This window comes from Cricetulus griseus, assembly GCF_003668045.3.
Source record: "Cricetulus griseus strain 17A/GY chromosome 1 unlocalized genomic scaffold, alternate assembly CriGri-PICRH-1.0 chr1_0, whole genome shotgun sequence".
NCBI lineage: Eukaryota > Metazoa > Chordata > Mammalia > Rodentia > Cricetidae > Cricetulus > Cricetulus griseus.
The window spans coordinates 214,022,664-214,037,735 of NW_023276806.1; positions in this window are offsets into that span (position 1 = coordinate 214,022,664).

Genomic DNA, 15,072 nt, shown 5'->3' on the forward strand with positions numbered 1-15,072 from the left:
TCAAAGATCTCAGCATAAATCCAGTCACACTGAATCTTCTAGAAGAGAAAGTGGGAACTACCCTTGAACAAATTGGCACAGGAGACCACTTCCTGAACATTACGCCAGAAGCACAGACATTGAGGTCTGCAATTAATAAATGGGACCTCCTGAAACTGAGAAGCTTCTGCAAGGCAAAGGAAACAGTCAGTAGGATAAAACGACCACCCACAGAATGGGAAAAGATCTTCACCGATCCCACATCTGACAGAGGACTGATTTCCAAAATATATAAGGAGCTCAAGAAGCTAGCCACCAAAACACCAAACAATGAAATTAAAAAGTGGGGTGCAGAACTAAATAGGGAATTCTCAACAGAGGAATCTGAAATGGCTGAAAGACACTTAAAAAAGTGCTCAAAATCATTGGCCATCAGAGAAATGCAACTCAAAACAACTCTGAGATACCATCTCACGCCTGTCAGAATGGCTAAAATAAAAAACACCAATGACAATCTATGCTGGAGAGGATGTGGAGAAAAAGGAACACTCCTCCATTGCTGGTGGGAGTGCGATCTTGTAAGACCACTCTGGAAATCAGTATGGCGGTTGCTCAGAAAAATGGGAATCAGTGTACCTCAAGATCCAGCCATTCCTCTCTTGGGTATATACCCAAATAGGGCATGTACTTACAACAAGGACATATGTTCAACCATGTTCATAGCAGCATTGTTTGTAATAGCCAGAACCTGGAAACAACCTAGATGCCCCTCAACTGAAGAATGGATTGAGAAAATGTGGTACATTTATACAATGGAGTACTACTCAGCAGAAAAAAGCAATGGAATCTTGAAATTCGCAGGCAAATGGATGGAACTAGAGGAAACCATCCTGAGTGAGGTAACCCAGTCACAAAAAGACAAGCAAGGTATGTACTCACTGATATATGAATTTTAGACATAGAACAAAAGACTACCAGTATATAATGCTCTTCACCAAAGAAACTAGGAAACATGAAGGACTCTAAGGGTTAAATGGTCCCCAGGAATGGAAGTGGCATGAACTCCCGAACTAATTGGGGGCATGAGGGTGGGGGGGGGAAGGAGCTGCTACAATAAGAGCAAGAGAAGAGGAGAAGAGGAGAGGAAATGGAGGGGCAGAAACATTGAGTTGGGGGAAGAATAGAGGAAAGAGAGCAAGATGAGAGATACGATATCAGAGGGAGCCACGGTAGGCCCGAGAAGGGATCAGGAACCAGGGAGATCTCCAGAGACCTACAAGGATGACACGATCTGACAATCCAGGCAATGGTGGAGAGGATAACCTAAAAACCCTCCCCCTAAAATGAGATTGATGACTTCTCTTTATGCCATCCTAGAGCCCTCACCCAGTGACTGATGGAAACAGAGACAGACATCCACAGATATACAATGAGCCGAAATCGGGAATTTAGTTGAAGAGAGGGAGGAATGAAGAACGAAGGGGTCTGTACTAGGATGGAGAAACCCACAGGAACTGTTGGCCTGAACAAGGGAGAGCACATCGACCCCAGATGCTGTCCAGGAGGCCTGTACAAGACTGATCCAGACCCCAGAACATGGATGTCAATAAGGAGGCCTCTGCACTCCAGGGAGCCTCTGGTAGTGGATTAGTATTTTTCCCTGGTGCAAGAAGGGACTTTGAGAGCCCATCCCATATGAAGGGTTACACTCTGGCCCTGGACACATGGGGAAGGGCCCAGGATCAGCATAGGAAGACTTGGTGGACTTTGCTGAGCTCCCGTTGAGGGCCCTACCCTGCCTGGGGAGTAGTGGGTGGATGGGGTTGGGGGGGTGGGCTGGGGGTGGGGGAGAAAGTTTGGGGGTGAGGGGAGGGAGAGGGAGAAGGGACTTGGAATAAGCTTGTTCCCTAATAAAATAAAATAAAATTAAAAAAAGAAAACAAATCCTTCTGTGTTAACTTGGGCTTTCATAAAACATCATACAGAAAGCAGCTTAAATAATAGAAATTTTCTGTCACACTATCAGGTGGCTGGAAGTTCAAGACCAAGGAGGTAACTGCGTGGTTTGGTTTGTGGTTATGATCCTCTTCCTGGCTTAAAGATGGCTGCCTTCTTCCAGGGTCATCTCATAGAAGAGAAGGAGAGAAACAGACACTGTAGGAAAGAGACAGAGAGAAAGAGAAATGTATAGAGAGAACTGTAATGTCCCCTTTCATTTGTTTTTATTTGTTTGTTTGTTTTAAGACAGGGTCTCTCTACTTAGCCCTGGCTATCCTGGAACTCTCAGAGACCCATTTGCCTCTGTCTCCTGAGTGCTGGGGTTAAAAGGTATGCCACTAGGCCTGTATAGTGTCCCTTCTTATAAGAACAACATTTCTAGTCATCGTGCCCTAATTACTTTCCAAATATTTCATCTCAGATACTTTTACATTGGGGTTAGGGTTTAACATAAGAGTTTGTAAAGGACACAAACATTAATCTATAAAACCTCAAATCTCTATGGTTAACAGAAAGATTTACTGAAGTATAAAACAGGTACTTCTAAATGGGAGGAAGTTTTATAAAATGACTCATTTGGGGACCTGCCAGTATTATGCTTCTTTCCACTCTGTAATAGGACCTTAAAGTTTTTTACATTTATTTGATAACTAGGTAAGGAGAATGGAGGAAGAGCATGCATGGGAGATTTTATAGGCCATTCCTGAAAGTGGATCAAGTATATTACTTCTGTCACACTCCTTAGATAATAATTCATTCATGCATCCAAAGCTAATTGCAAGAGAGTCTGGAATATGCACTTTAGCTGCATCAGCTAAAGCACAATACCAAACTTCATAGTCTTCTCTATCTGAAGTTTATGCTTACTATAGAACATTTTCTGAATAGGTCACGGAGAAAGCACTGACTTTTATAAAGTCACTCTGCTACCCATTCTGAAGGTAGTTTGGAGGCTGGCTTACTCTCTTTTCAAGTACAGCCAACATTGCCTAACTTGTATCTAGGTATGGAATTAATCTCAAAGTTGAATCTTGACTGTGGGTGGATGAATAATAAGTTTTGAGTTTACAGGTAGCAGTGGGCAGCCTTGGTCCTGGGACAGCTCATCCCCTACTTCCATATTAGATCTGTTTTGTCAATCAACAGAACTGACAAAACACAGAGACTGTGGTAATTTGAACAAGAATGGGCTGGGTGGGTGGTGGGTGGGAGTAGAACTATTTGATAAGATTAGAATGATTAGTGGGCGTGGCCTTGTTGAAGGACTGTGTTGCTGGGGAGGGTTTTGAGGTTTTAAAGACCCATTCCAGACCCAGTCTCCCTTTCTTTCTGCTGCCTGTGGACCAGGATATAGACCTCTCAGCTACTTCTCCAGAACCATGCCTGCTTGTGTGCTGTCAGATTTCCTACCACAATGAATGGACTAATCTATGAAACTGTAACAAGTCCTCTCCTATAAGAGTTGCCTTGGTCATGGTGTCTCTTCATAGCAATTGAACAGTGACTAAGACAGAGACATACAAAGGCATATACAGTAAAGACAACTAGGGATGGCCACAACATATTCATATACCTGAACAGAGCAGGGAAATCCAAGGAAGCCATGTGTTATCTCATACAGATCCCACAGATCCCAGACACTGGATCAGAGGCCTTGTCTGGCCTTTTTTAATGTCCTAAACAGAGGGTAACTTACTAAATTTAACTCCGGGTGTGACAACCTGTGACCTTATTGGGGATAAAAATGTAACTTCTAAATGTAAAGTCTAAATGTAACTTCTCTTTATTTAAGAAATTAATCACAAGGCAATCATATAACTACATTCCACCTACTGAATGTATCATTGTAGAAGATGGATAAAATAACCATAGTAAATGTTACCCCAAAGAAAGAAAGATTTATGGCCATATATATACCACGAAATTTCTTCATGTTGCAAGTGTTTCCTACCATAGAGTAGGGGAGTACTTTGATTAGGACAGATATATACTCTAGGACATATAGCACGGGATTCTGCTTATTGTAGCTCTCTAGTCTTCCTTTCTGAATAATTAGTTTTCCTTTGCAGACCTCTTCTTAATTTCATCTAAATTTGTCACTGAAGTTGTGTGCCATCCTTGGAGGCTGAGTAACATTATAACCACCTACTTCCTGTAGGAAGAAGTTTCAAAAGTCAAGGATTGTCCTAAGTCTCAAGGAGTAATGGATATTTCTAGACAAAGATCAGATTTATTTGACATAAAAATGTTCCTGCAAACTTAACAATGTCTAACTCTGAGTCCAGTTATTCCATGAGTAAACAATGTACCCACTCTCTCTTCCAGACATACTTCGATTTTACTGGTGTTAAAAAATCATCTCTACTTGCTTTGCTTCGTTCTTCCTATCTACCACCAACTCTCCTTCCTTTTCTCTTTCTTTCTCTCACTTTCATCATTTTTTTCTGCACCTTAACTTAATTGTTGTATATTGAACTTGCCAAATTCCAGTGACAAAACACACCCCTTGTTTATCCTGGGTCATTTTACCAACTGAAAGAAGATAACAGGCTCAGTTCATTTTAGTTATAAACTTTGAGTTTGTTCTCCACTGGAGAACTATTTTTGTCATTCCTACTTTGTCAGCAGTCTTCTCTGTTTCATCCTTTACTAGTTGAATTTGAGGAATGTTACTCCTTACAGCTGAACCTGTATATTCCTTATAAATCTATACTCCTGCTTGTTCCAATTATTTTCATGAGTTTATTTATTTATTACACTTCGATGAATGAGGACAAAAGTAACTGAATTACAGCAAGCTCATTCTTACAGCCTTTTACTTCAGGCCTTTTAATATATTATATGTCATCATCACTCAAAGTTACCCCAGGTAAGAAAAACTATGAATCAGTTTAACATGGTACAGTTTTGTGAAACCATGTTTCAGTCTTGGAAAAAACTTTAGATATGTTTTCTTGCCTGGATACAATGCCACCCTGTTAGGTTTGTTGCTATGGCAGCATCTGACTGTCAAGTACCAATTTCTTCATATCTCAAGAGATACTAGGTTATGATGTAGATCACAACATAGACAAATCTCAGTAGAAACACAATACTTGTTTTTCTTCTCATCATATTTATCCTATAATTAAAGCCATTACTGGTCTTGCCTTAGTAACTGTTCTATTGCTCTGAAAAGACACTAGGACCAAGAAAACTCTTTTTTCAACATACTATTTTTATTGATTATTTGAGAACTTTATACAAAGTACCCTAATCACACTCCCTTCGAATTCCTTCCAGATTCACCCTTCTACCCTTGTGCCCTTCTACTAAGAAAGGGGAAAAAGAAAAAGAAGAAGGAAAAAAGAAAAGAAAAATACACCAAGTCCAATTTGTGTTGCTTATATATTTATTGGAGCATGGCCAAACTCCCAGTCGCCTGCCCCTTAAAGATAACTGTCATCATCATCTCCCCCACAGTCACCAAAAGCCATCAAGTGTGAAGAGCTTCACTTCAGCATCATCATTATAATTTTTAAGACTCTCTTGAATGGCTTCCTGTGTATACTGTTTCTTTGGGTGTGTGTGTGGGAGGGCTAGATTGCCACAGAAGCCTTCAATGTCTCTCATTCTCAATTATGAGTCTGCAAAAGAAGCATCCTTGCCCATAACAGCAAATGGCAGATTATGGACCTCTACATGTTGTCCATTGGCAGCATGGACCACGGACATCCATATGATCTCCAGGGGGAGCACAGATTACAGGCATCAACATATCCTCCAGCAACAACACAGAAGAACATGATATATCCATAGACCTTCGCTTTGAACACCAAGTACTAGTACGAGGGCTTCACAGAGACAGTGCTGCTATTGGGACTGCAGCCTGTGCTGGCTTCAGGCAACTCCTATAAAAGAAAGATTTTTTTTTGATTTTCTTTTTTTTATTAGTTCAAATTAGGAACAAGTTTGTTTCACATGTCAATCCCTTCTCCCTCTCCCTCCCCTCACCCCCATCCATTCCCCCCACCCCTGTCCTACCCCCACCCCATTCACTCTCCACTCCCCAGGCAGGGTAGGGCCCTCGATGGGGGCTCCCGAAAGTCCACAACATCATCTTGGGCTGGGCCTAGGCCCCTCCCCCCCATGTGTCCAGGCCAAGAGAGCATCCCTTCATGTGGGATGGGCTCTCAAAGTCCCTTCTTACACCAGGGAAAAATACTAATCCACTACCAGAGGTCCCCTGGAGTGCAGAGGCCTCCTCATTGACATCCATGTTCAGGGGTCTGGATCAGTCCTGTACTGGCCTCTGAGATAGCAGTCAGGGGTTGATGTACTCTACCTTGTTCAGGCCAGCTGTTTCACCAGCCTAGTACCGACCCCTTTGATCTTCATTCCTCCCTCTCTGCAACTAAGTTCCAGAGTTCAGTTCAGTGTATATCTGTGGATGTCTGCCTCTGCTTCCATCAGCCACTGGATGAGGGCTCTAGGATGGCATAAAAAGTAGTCATCAGTCTCATTATAGGGGAAGGGCATTTAGGTTATCCTCTCCACCATTGCCTAGATTGTCAGTTCGTGTCATCCTTGCAGGCCTCTGGAAATCTCCCTAGTGCCAGATCTTCCCATGGACCTATAATGGCTCCCTCTAACATGGTATCTCTCATCCTGCTCTCCTCTATTCTTCCCTCAACTCAATATTTCTGCTCCTCCATTTCCTCCTCTCCTCTCCTCTCCTCCTCCTCTCATTCTAGCAGCTCCCTCTCCCCTACCCTCATGCTCCGAATTAGCTCAGGAGTTCCTGCCCCTTCCCATTCCTGGGGTCCATGCATTTTCCCCTTAGAGTCCTTCTTGTTTCTTAGTTTCTTTGGTGAAGAGGATTGTAGGCTGGTAATCCTTTGCTCTATGTCTAAAATTCATATATGAGTACATACCATGTTTGTCTTTTTGTGACTGGGTTACCTCACTCAGATGGTTTCTTCTAGTTCCATCCATTTGCCTGCGAATTTCAAGATTCCATTGCTTTTTTCTGCTGAGTAGTACTCCATTGTATAAATGTACCACATTTTCTCTATCCATTCTTCAGTTGAGGGGCATCTAGATTGCTTCCAAGTTCTGGCTATTACAAACAATGTTGCTATGAACATGGTTGAACATATTTCTTGTTGTATTATTTGTATTATTATTATTTTATTCTTTATTATTATTTATTATCTTATTATTTATTTATTATTTATTATTATTTTATATTATTATTTTATTATTTATTATTATTTTACTATTATTATTTTCTTGTGCATTATTTGGGTATATGCCCAAGAGGGGAATGGCTGGATCTTGAGGTAGACTGATTCCCAGTTTTCTGAGCAACCACCATACTGATTTCCAAAGTGATTTTACAAGTTCATACTCCCACCAGCAATGTGTTCCTTTTTCTCCACATCCTGTCCAGCACAGATTGTCATTGGTGTTTTTGATTTTAGCCATTCTGACATGTGTGAAGTGGTATCTCAGAGTTGTTTTGAGATGCATTCTCTGATGGCCAATGATTTTGAGCACTTTCTTAAGTGTCTTTCAGCCATTTCAGATTCCTCTGTTGAGAATTCTCTATTTAGTTCTGCACTCCACCTTTTAATTTCATTGTTTGGTGTTTTGGTGGCTAGCTTCTTGAGTTCATTGTATATTTTGGAGATCATCCCTGTCAGATGTGGGGTTGGTGAAGATCTTTTCCCATTCTGTTGGCTGTTGTTTTGCCTTACTGACTGTGTTCACTGAAGCTTCTCAGTTTCAGGAGGTCCCATTTATTAATTGAAGAACTCAATGTCTGTGCTACTGGTGTAATGTTCAGGAAGAGGTCTCCTGTGCCAATTCATTCAAGGGTATCTCTCACTTTCTTTTCCAGAAGATTCAGTGTGGCTGGATTTATGTTGAGATCTTTGATCCATTTGCACTTAATTTTTGTGCATGGTGACAGATATGGATCTATCTGCAGTCTTCTTCATGTCCGCATGTAGTTGTGCCAGCACCATTTGTTGAAGATGCTAAAAGAAAGAATTTAATCAGGGCCTTGTTTACAGTTTCGGAGAGGTTTAGTCCACTATGAAGAGAAACATGGTGGCATGGTCCTGGATCAGTAGCTGAAAACCCTACATCCTGATCTTCAGGCAGAGTGGTGGGGAGAGGGACAGATAGACAGACAGGCAGAAACAGACAGAGAGATCTTGAGCACCTGGACTTGGTTGATATGTACCTTTGAAACCTCAAAGCCCACCCTCATTGACAAACTTTTCCAACAAGTTCACACCTTCTAATCCTTTCAAATAGTGCCACTGCCTGGTGAATATGCATTCAAATATATGAGCCTATATGGGGGCATTCTTATTCAAACCATCATGGTTTATTTAAATATGTTTTTCTGAATTCCTAGGGTGACCAACTAATTTTGGTTTGCCAAGATATTTCGTAAGTTTATCACTGAAAATCCTACATTTCATTAGTTTCAGTCCAAACAAGGAAATTTGCAGGGCCTGTTCTGTGTTAAAAAGAAAAAAATAAAGCTGTGTCCATGAGTTTTTTAAATGAGATTGTTGCTCATTCTACACAGTCACTACAGGAGTGGCATGAAATTGTGTCTCTTAAGGTTTCTATCCAATGATGAAATCTTCCATGTTTCCTTTCTCTCATTGGCTAATGCAAGTCATGTAGCTACCCTTACTATCAAAGCAGACACAAATGCAACCAATCACAAAGATAGTGAACATCATAAATATAGCTAATGCTAATACACTAGCTTTATGATCAGGAAGACAAGGAAGAGTTTATGCAAGCCAGAGGTCATACTACAGTAGTTATGACAAAAATTTTTATTGTTTTAAGATACTAAAGCATGTAAAAGTTGATTGAATAAAATCTATACAAAATGACAAAAGTGGACATTAGGAAAGATCTAGATAATCACATCCAAAGGATAATAGGATCTACTTTTGGAGTATAAATCTAGTTACAATTGTCCTTGTGGGTACATTCAGTATACATATGGGAATATATATGTACTCTGGTGGCATGTGTGCATACATTTGATTTGAGTGTGAACATAGGAAGAACATAATGGTGGTGAGCTGATAAAAGAAGGAAAAAGCAAAACTAGAGAAAGTGGTTATGACCCAGGTGCAGGCCCAAGGATGGAGATAAAATGCTAGACTTCAGAGTATTAAACTTTAAGAAACAGGACATGATGTCTGTCAGTGAGAAAAGAAAGTCAAGTATCAAGACTGATGCTTTCATTTCTGACTTGTACAAATGAATAAATGATTCCCATCATACTACTGACCTATAGGAAACTTGGAAAGAAGAACAATGGGAGAAACCAATAATTCTGTTTGGGAAGGCAACTTGATATGCTTGCTAGCCATAACAAGTAGGTGTGGAAAGTAAACAATTGCTGTACAGTTTTGTCACTCTGTAAAGTAGGAGTGCTAGAGGTACACATTTATGACATCAACATGTTGGTGGCACTTCAGGTTTGGGGATTGGTTGATTGTAAAGAGAGTGACAGACAGACAGAAAGATACAGAGACACAGAGAGACACAGAGAGGGACAGAGAGACAGAAAGACAGAGACAGAGAACAAGAGAGAGGAAGAACAAGAGAAGAAAAGATCCTGAAAAGACACAGAAATGTTCTGACATTTAGAGATTTGGGAGAGAAGCAATGTGAGAAGATACTGAGAAGGGCCACCAGAGTGACATCTCATAATTTAGTGGACTTGGAGTGGGACTATTGATCAAGAAAGTTTAGTGGTGGTGGCTGTTTATTGCTGCAAGAAAAATGTAATCAGAAAAGTACAAAGATTAGTTGCCAAATCTTGCAAAGTGTCAATCATGACAACAATTTCCATGGAGTTGGCTGAGGAATGAGTGGACAATGAAAAAAAAGAGACAATTCAGATAAGAGTCTCCAGGCATAAAATAATCATATTATAAAGTAAACAGTTGTAACATAATTAAATTTAAATTTCATATACTAGAGTAAATGGAATATTTACCAGTTTATAATTACATTACTTATCTCTAGATGGAAATTAATTAACAGGAAATGATAGTCAGTGTTGGACCCAGAGAAGTGAGGCCAAGTCCAGGAATCCAATGATGTAAGTGCAGTTGGCTCAGAGAGAAAACGCAAAGGAATCTGGAGGGAAGGACTGTTTTCTTCATTACAGAACTCACCGTTGAAGGGCAAGGAGAATTGTTCAGATTCACTATTGTCCCAAATCCTCTAAAGACCATCATCTTTTTGATTTATTGCTTGTCCAATAACCATCTCACCAAAAAGCCAGTGGTACAAATTGTCTTAGTTCCAGAGGGAAGGTTAGGAAACTAGGAGCAACAGAAAGTGACAGGAAGGCAATTGATAGAGGGATTATTTTGGATGTGAGGGTTTTCCTTTTTCAGTTTCTTCTTCTTCTTCTTCTTCTTCTTCTTCTTCTTCTTCTTCTTCTTCTTCTTCTTCTTCTTCTTCCATGAAACAAGAGAATAAGACAGGATGCAACAAGCTCAGCAAATATATAACTGACTGAGTGTGAATTCTTTTAGGATGGTTTGTTGATAAGCCTCAGTGCCACAACATAGTACCATACACAGAATGGTTTACACACTGATTTCTTCCCTTTCTTTCCACAGTCTTAGAGACTAAATGTCCAAGGTCAAGGCACTGGTACAACTTGTGAGTCCTCTTTTCTGCCTTGTAGACTGCTGGACCCTCTCTGTAGTCTCACATGACACCTTTTCTTGTCACAGAGACAGAATGGGTGGCAATCTCACTGGTCTCTCTTTCTTCTTACAGAGACCAATCCTATTAGATTTTCGTCTTGTAATGGCATTTAATCTTAACTACTCCCATAAAGGATTTATCTGCAAATATAGTCACAATGTATGGAGCAGAGATTCAACATATGAACTGCTTTTGGAGACAAGGTGTATGTAATTTTAGCGGGTTTGGAATTCACTATGTAGATCCAGCTAGAGATCTTCTAGTCTGTGCCTCCCCGAGTGCTGGGATTAAATGCTTGCACCACCATGCTTGGGTCAACAAATGAAAATTTGCCAGAACAGAATTCATTCCATAATAAGTGATTTTGCTTTTCTTACAACTGGAAGTCCATTAAGAAACAGGATTGCAGATTCATTTATGGCAGTTTGATTATATTCTTTTTTTGAGACAGGGTTTCTCTGTAGCTTTGGAGCCTGTCCTGGAACTCATTCTGTAGACCAGGCTGGCCTTGAATTCACAGACATCTGTCTGTCTCTGACTCACAAGTGCTGGGCTTGCACCACAACTGCCCGGATTGATTACATTTTAAACCAAGACATTGTACTTCAGGAATTTGTATAATTTCAGAGTAAAACACAATTGAGAACTGGGAGTGGCAGACAAATAATTTTAGAGAGAGTGGGAGTAGGGTAGGTTATATGCAATATTATCCTTGAAATGGTTTATCATTGGATTTAAGCTTAGTTTACTGTTTTCATTATGTCATTATAGTAGGAAAATGACTTTAAACAATTTTATGTTAACTATGTTGAGAAATATTTTCATTATTTTATTTTCCAAGTAACATACACACTTTAATGATCATACAGAATAGCAGATATCATGGTGGATGCTATGAATTTATAAACAATTCTTGGATTAGTTGTTTTCATTTTACTGTCACAAAAAGCAACTTAAGGGAAGACAGGTTTGTTGCAGGGAGATTTCAGTCTGTAGTGCTGGGGAAAGCAAGGCAGAGCTCACTGGGAACAGGTAGCAGAGAGTCTTTGTATAGCAGTGAGCCAGGAAGCAGGAAACAGGAAACAGGAAACAGGAAACGGCCTCGCTGATTGGTCTTGAAACCTTTGCTGAGAATCAGCTAACCCAAGGATACATGGGTTTATTTATACATTCTCAATTTTATTACAGTAGTCTGTATTTCTGTCTTTGTTCTGTTACCATACTCTTGATTTATACTGCTTTGAAATAGTTAGAGATAAAGAATATGCTCCCTCTTTATTCACTATTTTTAGCTTGTTTTGAATAAGTAGCCAGTACATTTTTTTGGGGTCACAGAATCTTATAAATTAAACAGTTTCTTATAGAGGAATACAATAATGTTGGTTTCTCTCTTATATATCTTCCTCTTCAGGAGCACAAGAGCTCTAAAGACGGGCTGTATAGAATGATACAGAGAATCCGTCTATAAGACACTTGGTCCTGGGTAATGATTGTGAAGAGTTGAATATCCAAACAATGGAGCCCTTAAATCCTTATATCTTGAGCCTATTTTAACAGTTGAAAGAGTAACTAGTTTTTTTTTTCTTTTCATGGCATATCTTATTTATAAGTAGGATTCCACTTTCTTGTACCTTGAGGTAATGTATTGAATAATGATTTATAAGGAGAAATGGTATTAATCATTTCTAGGTAGAAGGTCGAAGAAGCAGGGAATATTTTAACATTTTCTTTCCTATTTTGGAAGGAGAAAAAATGCAGTAGATTTCTGTGGGTGAGGATGCCCAAGTGAAGGGTCCACTCCCTGTCTCCCACTCAAGCTTACTCACAGGGATGCTGCTGCATGATGGAGGAGGAACACAACCCTGTTATTCCAAGCCACTGAATACTTGATGCAATTTAGAAATATATCTGATTTCATGACCAAATTTGCTATTAAAACATAAGCTAGTTTATCCTATAGAAAACTGGTACCAAAGCAAAACTGTTATAATATAAAAATCTAAAGTATGTGGCACTGGATTAGGAATTGGAAGACAATAATCTATAATAATTGATGTATTGCAGTGAGAACATTCTTGGGAAAACTGGGCATCAAGGTCCACTTTTGCTATGTAGTAAATTGAAGGGCAGTGTGAACTACAAGGCTCCCTGTTTTCTTCCATTGTCCCGCACTACTAAAAAAACAAAACCAAACCAAAACAAAAAACCCACTTGGAATTGATATGCAACTTACAAATAACAGTTTAGAAGGGAAAACATAAACGAAATAACTGTAAAACTAAGGGAGAAAGGTTTTTTTTCTTTAAGTATTAGAAATATAAGATAGTATCTACTTGTAGCAAGGTATTACAAACTCAGAAAAGACTCATCTTGTTTATAATTGAGGATTAAAGGGAACAGAGTTAAATCTAGGAATCAGAAACTTGAAGGGTTGGACAGGGCAACTGCATCAAAATCTCAACCAGAAAGTACAAATGGCTTTGCCATTAAAATCCAACCATGTGATCAGTGTCAATCCAAGCGTTTTCTCATTATAGCCATTAGTAAATCTTAAGAATACCTGAAGGGAGCATTCAGCAAATCCTTTACATTGAGCCTTGCTCAGATAAAAAGGGAGCCACATGCTTTCCCTCCAGTCTTGACAGCCTGGCTGCCATTATTCGAGAGCAGCACAGCAGTAAGAAAATGGAGCCAAAAACTAAAACAAACAAATCAAAGTATGTATAGAAGTAATCTGTGGAATGACTATTGTCTCCTGGAAACTACAGCCAAATAAATAAAATCTGCAGTATTTTAAATGTAAAAGCATACTGATAAACCATTAGTCTATAGAAACATAGTTTCTGACTTAATAGAACTGTCACCTAACATCAGGATTAAAGTTAATTAAGACCCTAAGTAGTCTTGGTGCTGACTGTGTGTGCATTGAAGGAACTATGTGAAACATCCCAGAGGGTGAAGCTAAGAATGAACAATGAGAAGGGTATTATTTTCAAGAATGCAAATCTTCACATAAGATTTTTACAGTTCTGCCCTGGGACACTGAATACCAGTGTCTTTTCTAGTGTGTCTCTGTTGTGGTTTGAAAGAAAATGCTCCCCAAAGGGACACTATTACCAGGTGTGACCTTGTTGGAGTAAGTGTGATTTTGTTGCAGGAAGTATGTCACTATGGAGGAGGGCTTTGAGGTTTCATATATGCTCAACCCTGTAACACAAATAAATAAAAGACCCAGAGACAGATATAGGGGTTCAAGCTGAAGATCAGGGAAGCAAAGCAGCCGGCCACTAGCTCTCATCTCTAGCAAATGCTGAAAGGGATGATCCACGCATGAGCTCTTCACCAAGTCTCAAACTGTTGCCTCTCCTCAGTGTGGCTGGAGAACGAATGCCTCATATTGACTACTGAAGTCCCTGCTTCTATCTTTTATACCCCTCTAGTGCTGGGATTAAAGGTGTGTGATCTGTTATTCCTTTAGACTGATTCAATCTCAGGTATCTCTGGGTGACCTTGAGCTCAGAGAGATCTATCTACCTTTTAATCATGTGTCCTAAGACTAAAGATGTGTGCCACCATCTCCTAGCTTCTGGCTGCTGGGATTAAAGGTGTGTGCCTGGCTTCTATGGCTTGTGGCTGACTTCGCTTTTTGAATCCTCAGGCAAACTTTAGTAAGTCATAAACAATATATCACTGCACTGCCCAGTGAGACAGACTACTTCCTGTTGCCTGCAAAGTGTAGGAATCTCAGCTTTTTCTCCAGCACCATGTCTACCTGCTTGTTGCCATGTTCCCACCATGATGATAATAGACTGGACCTCTGAAACTGTAAGCAACCACCTCAATTACATGCTTGTCTTTATAAGAATCAGTGTGGTTATGGTGTCTCTTCACAGCACTATCAACCCCAACTAAGACAAGTCTTCCAATTGTGCCCTCTGTATGGGAGTTCTTGCTTGGGAAAACCTGTCATACTTCACAGTTGAATCTTGGAATTGTGGGACAGATAACTTTATCTCTTTAGTTCTTACATTCTTTGATCAATAGAATCCACATCCTAGATCCAGCCATACATGTCAGAGATCCTGAACTGTGAGTTTCAAGCCATGTCTTGGGAATTGTTTCTGTGGAAGGTGTAGGATATTTTTTTTTGAGGAAGAACTGTGTTAGTTAGGTGAAGCATAAGGCATATTGGGGCAGTCATCATTCCTGTTAAGAAAATCTTTTTACTTCTTCCCTTTTGTGGTGTCCATAGTGTAACTGCATTTTCTTATACATTTGAAGACAGATGGGGCTTTGATCAATGTAATGTGAGTAGCAGTACAATACTTCTGATTAAAATTTAGGAGA